The sequence below is a fragment of the Elgaria multicarinata genome, chromosome 21, assembly GCF_023053635.1.
Source record: "Elgaria multicarinata webbii isolate HBS135686 ecotype San Diego chromosome 21, rElgMul1.1.pri, whole genome shotgun sequence".
In the NCBI taxonomy this organism is placed as follows: Eukaryota; Metazoa; Chordata; class Lepidosauria; order Squamata; family Anguidae; genus Elgaria; species Elgaria multicarinata.
The window spans coordinates 1,742,016-1,748,015 of record NC_086191.1 but is presented as its reverse complement, the minus strand read 5'-3'; positions in this window follow the sequence as shown (position 1 = coordinate 1,748,015).

Here is a 6,000-nt window from a genome sequence, read left to right as displayed (position 1 = left end):
CAGCACCTCCTGATCCAATGGGGCAAGTTTTATTATTGGCTGCCTGCCCATGAAGGCTGCACAACCCCAGGTCAGTGTAGAGTAGGCAGGGGAAAAAACCCATGGGCTCCTGGCCAATCAAGACCCACATAGGGGAAAAATTCCTACTCGGCCCCAATCAATTGGCCACCAGCCAGGCTCACACTGTTCTCTGCAGGCAGCAGGCAGGTGCCAGTTATGTGAGAACTAGCACAAGGATGAGGGACTGCCTGGCTGGGCCCTTCTTTCCTCTCAGCGGGCTGCATGAAGTTTCCGCAACCAACCTGTCATCTCTTGGCAACTCGGCCCACTTCGGATCTGGTTCTGAATTTGAAGTGGGCCAGCTATTTGCGGTTTCCCAGGCACCCATGGGCGCCCACAGGGACTCCGGAAAGCTGGGCTCAAGGCCAACCCGGAGTGCAATGGGCTCCCCTCCCCGCCTGCACGCCACCTCCCTCGTCCTTGCCCACTGACACCGCGGGACTTACTTGAAGCCTCCACATGCACAGGTGAGCCACCTCTCCTCTTAGAGAGCCACTCTGGCCTGCTGTACATCTACTGTGGTAATCGACAGCAGCTGGAAAGGTCCATTTTTGGCCACTTAGTTTACAACAGTAGATCTACGGCAGGACAGAGCGGCTCACTAGGATGATGGGCGTGCACAGAGGCTTCAGGTAAGTCCCGTGGGCAGGCGAGCAGGTGGGGAGCAGCAGCTGCCCATTAGGCTGAATTGGCCCCTTCAAATTCAGAACGAGATCCGAAGTGTAGTGTCAGTTACAGGGGTGAAGAACAAGGATGTGCTTCGCCTTGGGTCTGAACCCAAAATCCAAGTCAAAGAGGACCGATTCACGTCCACCTCACCCTGAATTCGGTATAGGACCTGATTGGGATGCCTTGGCCTGACTCAGCTAATTCAGCCAGATGGTAAATTCGGGCTGAGGGCCAGCTGCTGGCCCCTCCCCACCTGCTCGCCACCTCCCTCGTCCTTGCCCACTGACACCGCGGAACTTATTTATTTATTTATTTATTTATTACATTTTTATACTGCCCAATAGCCGAAGCTCTCTGGGTGGTTCACAAAAATTAAAACCACAGTAAAACACCCAACAGTTTAAAACAACAATTACGAATACAGTATAAAAAGCGCAACCAGGATAAAACCACACAGCAAAGTTGATATAGGATTAAAATACAGAGTTAAAACAGTAAAATTTAAATTTAAGTTAAAATTAAGTGTTAAAATACTGAGTGAATAAAAAGGTCTTCAGCTGGTGACGAAAGCAGTACAGTGTAGGCGCCAAGTGGACCTCTCTGGGGAGCTCGTTCCACAACCGGGGTGCCACAGCGGAGAAAGCCCTCCTCCTAGTAGCCACCTGCCTCACTTCCTTTGGCAGGGGCTCATGGAAAAGGCCCCCTGTAGATGATCTTAAGGTCCGGGTAGGTACATATGGGAGGAGGCGTTCCTTCAGATAACCTGGCCCCAAACCGTTTAGGGCTTTAAATGTTAATACCAGCACTTTGAATTGGGCCCGGACCTGGACTGGCAGCCAATGAAGTTGTAAAACGACTGGCGTAATGTGATCTCACTGGCCAGTCCCTGTTAATAACCTTGCTGCCCTGTTTTGCACCAGTTGAAGTTTCCGGACCGTTTTCAAAGGCAGCCCCACGTATAACGCATTGCAGGAATCCAAACGAGAGGTTATCAGAGCATGGATAACTGTAGCTAAGTTATCTCTGTCCAGATAAGGGCGCAGCTGGTATATCAGCCTGAGCTGATAAAAGGTGCTCTTTGCCACTGAGTTCACCTGTGCCTCAAGTGACAGTTCTGGATCGAAGAGCACCCCCAAACTACGGACCCGATCCTTTAGGGGGAGTGCAACCCCGTCCAGGACAGGGCAAACATCACCTCGCCGGACAGAAGAACCACCCGCTAACAGTACCTCCGTCTTGTCTGGATTGAGTTTCAGTTTATTAGCCCTCATCCAGTCCATTACCGTGCTCAGGCACTGGTTCAGAACAGCCACTGCCTCACCTGGGTTTGATGAAAAGGAAAGGTAGAGCTGGGTATCATCCGCATATTGATGACACCTCAGCCCACATCTCCGGATAACCTCCCCCAGCGGCTTCATGTATATGTTAAACAGCATAGGGGATAAGATGGAGCCCTGTGGAACCCCATGGCTTAGGAGCCACGGCACAGAGCAATAATCCCCCAGCACCACCTTCTGGAATCGGCCATCCAAGTAGGAGCGGAACCACTGCAACGCAGTACCTCCCACTCCCAGCTCAGACAACCTATCCAGAAGGATACCATGGTCGATGGTATCGAAGGCCGCTGAGAGGTCCAGGAGAACCAACAGGGTCGCACTCCCCCTGTCTCTCTCCCGACAGAGGTCATTCCACAGGGCGACCAAGGCAGTTTCCGTTCCAAAACCAGGCCTGAAGCCCGATTGAAATGGATCTAGATAATCCGTTTCATTCAAGAGTGCCTGGAGTTGTCCTGCAACCACCCGCTCAAGCACCTTGCCCAGGAAAGGGATATTAGCCACCGGCCTGTAGTTGTTAACATCCTCCGGGTCCAGATTAGGCTTCTTCAGGAGTGGTCTAATTACCGCCTCTTTTAAAGAGGCCGGCACCACTCCCTCTCTCAAGGAGGCATTTACAACCTCCTGGACCCAGCCGGCGATCCCCTCCTTATTTGATGTAATGAGCCACGAGGGGCAAGGGTCAAGCACACAGGTGGTCGACCGGACTTGGCCAAGCACCTTGTCCACATCCTCGGGCCTCACTAACTGAAACTCATCCAATAAAACTGAACCGGACGGCACTCTGAACACCTCTACTAGTGGAGCTGCATTAAGTGTGGTGTCCAATTCATGACGAATCTGAGCGACTTTATCTTCAAAGTGCCGTGCAAATTTGTCACAGCGTGCTACCAAGGGTTCCACCATCTCTCGCCCTGGCCCAGAGTGTAACAGGCCGCGAACCACCCAGAAAAGCTCCGCCGGACGACACTGAGAAGACGCAATGCTGGTGGAAAAGAACTGCCTCTTTGCCACCCTCACCGCCACAGAATAGGCTCGATAGTGAGCTCTAACCCGTGTTCGATCAGACCCAGCACGAGTCTTCCTCCACCTGCGTTCTAGCCGTCTCCCCTCTTGCTTCATCGCCCTCAGCTCAGGTGTATACCAAGGAGCTGACCGGGCTCTGCTCAGAGGGAGAGGACGCTTGGGCGCGATCGTGTCAACCGCCCGAGTCATCTCTGCATTCCACAGAGCGACCTGGGCTTCGACAGGAGCACTGGCCATATCAGCAGGAAAATCCCCCAGAGCCCTCTGGAATCCATCGGAGTCCATTAGCCTCCGGGGGTGGACCATTTTAATAGGCCCCCCACCCTTGCAGAGGGGAAAGGCCACCGAGAGTCTAAACCTCAGTAGGAAGTGATCTGACCATGACAAGGGGGTAGATGTTAGTTCCCCCACTTCCAGATCACCATCCTCCTGCCCAGTCGAGAAAACCAGATCAAGCGTGTGTCCCTTTGCGTGTGTTGGGCCGATGACATGTTGAGACAGCCCCATGGTTGTCATGGCAGCCATGAAGTCCTGAGCCGCCCCGGATACAGCAGCCTCGGCATGGAAGTTGAGATCCCCCAGAACCACCATCCTGGGGGTTCTCAACACCAGGTCCGAGACAACCTCCGTCAGCTCAGGCAGGGAGACTGTGGGGCAGCGGGGTGGACGGTACACCAGCAGAATCCCTAATCTGTCTCGAGTACCCAACACACAGTACAGACACTCAAGATCAGCACTCGACTGAACAGGAAGCCTAGAGAGGGAGATTGTATTCCTATAGACCACGGCAACCCCCCCTCCCCGGCCCTCGAGTCTGTGCTGGTGCTGCACCGAGTACCCAGGAGGGCAGAGCTGGGTGAGAGCAACCCCTCCCAGTTCCCCCACCCAGGTCTCAGTGATGCATACCAGGTCAGCCCCCTCATCCACAATCAGATCATGGATGAGAGAGATTTTGTTTTGGACTGACCTGGCATTCAGCAGCAGCACCACCAGACCCGAGAGAAAGCTGATAAGGCCGCCAGGAACCATCTGGTTGGGGGAAGGACTAGAAGATTATCCTATCTCATTTTTTGATAGGATAACCTCCCTTGTGGACTGTGGGAATGCTGTGGATGTCATATATCTTGACTTCAGCAAAGCTTTTGACAAAGTACCACATGACATTCTGATTAACAAACTAGCTAAAAGTGGGCTAGATGGAACAACTATTAGGTGGATCCACAGTTGGCTACAGAATCGGACTCAAAGAGTACTTATCAATGGAACCTTCTCAAACTGGGGAGAGGCAACGAGTGGGGTGCCGCAGGGCTCAGTCCTGGGCCCAGTGCTCTTCAACATTTTTATTAATGATTTGGACGAGGAGGTGCAGGGAATGCTGATCAAATTTGCAGATGACACAAAATTGGGTGGGATAGCTAATACCCTGGAAGACAGAAACAAACTTCAAAGTGATCTTGATAGGCTGGAGTGCTGGGCTGAAAACAACAGAATGAAATTTAATAGGGATAAATGCCAAGTTCTACATTTAGGGAATAGAAACCAAATGCACAGTTACAAGATGGGGGACTCTTGGCTCAGCAATACTACAAACGAGAAAGATCTTGGAATTGTTGTAGATCACAAGCTGAATATGAGCCAACAGTGTGATATGGCTGCAAGAAAGGCAAATGCTATTTTGGGCTGCATTAATAGAAGTATAGCTTCGAAATCACGTGAGGTACTGGTTCCTCTCTATTCGGCCCTGGTTAGGCCTCATCTAGAGTATTGCGTCCAGTTCTGGGCTCCACAATTCGAGAAGGACGCAGACAAGCTGGAGCGTGTTCAGAAGAGGGCAACGAGGATGATCAGAGGTCTAGAAACAAAGCGCTATGAAGAGAGACTGAAAGAACTGGGCCTGTTCAGCCTGGAGAAGAGAAGATTGAGGGGAGACATGATAGCACTCTTCAAATACTTAAAAGGTTGTCACACAGAGGAGGGCCAGGATCTGTTCTCGATCCTCCCTGAGTGCAGGACGTGGAATAATGGGCTTCAAGTTAAAGGAAGCCAGATTCCGTCTGGACATCAGGAAAAACTTCCTGACTGTTAGAGCAGTGCGACAGTGGAATCAGCTACCTAGGGAGGTTGTGGGCTGTCCCACACTAGAGGCATTCAAGAGGCAGCTGGACAACCATCTGTCAGGGATGCTTTAGGGTGGATTCCTGCATTGAGCAGGGGGTTGGACTCGATGGCCTTGTAGGCCCCTTCCAACTCTGCTATTCTATGATTCTATGATTCTAAGAGGGGATAGCTGTAAGGAATCTGTCCCCTCTTCTCCTCATCTGGCCTGTTCCTCCCCCAGCACCATACCTCCCCCAACCCGTGACCACAGTTATGCAGGCACCCCCATATTCCCCAGAGCTCCCCAGGCACATATTAAAAATTATTTTAAAATTGATTAAAAGTTTTTTGAAAAAATTGCTGTTGGTTGCTGGTCGGCTGGTGTTCTTCAAAACAGGGTGGCTCCTCTGTGCGACTCTGCACGTCGCCGAGGCGCTGCTTCTGGCCGGCTGGAGCTTTACCTGTAAGCAAGGCGGGGCACTAGTCAGCAGATGTTCAGCAGCTGGGGGAAAGAGACTGCAGAGCCCAGGCTCCTGCAGCCCCAAGGTCTTCTCTCCCCACTGCAAGCAGCAAGCACTTCCCTGAAGCCGCCACACTCACAGGCGAGCCACCTGTCCTCTTAGAGAGCCACTCTGCCCTGCCGTAGATCTACTGTGGTAATCGACATCAGCTGGAAATGTCCATTTTTGGCCACTTAGTTTACAACAGTAGATCTACGGCAGGGCAGAGCGGCTCACGAGGATGATGGGCATGCACAGAGGCTTCCGGTAAGTCCCGTGGGTGGGCGAGCAGGTGGGGAGCAGCAGCTGGCCAG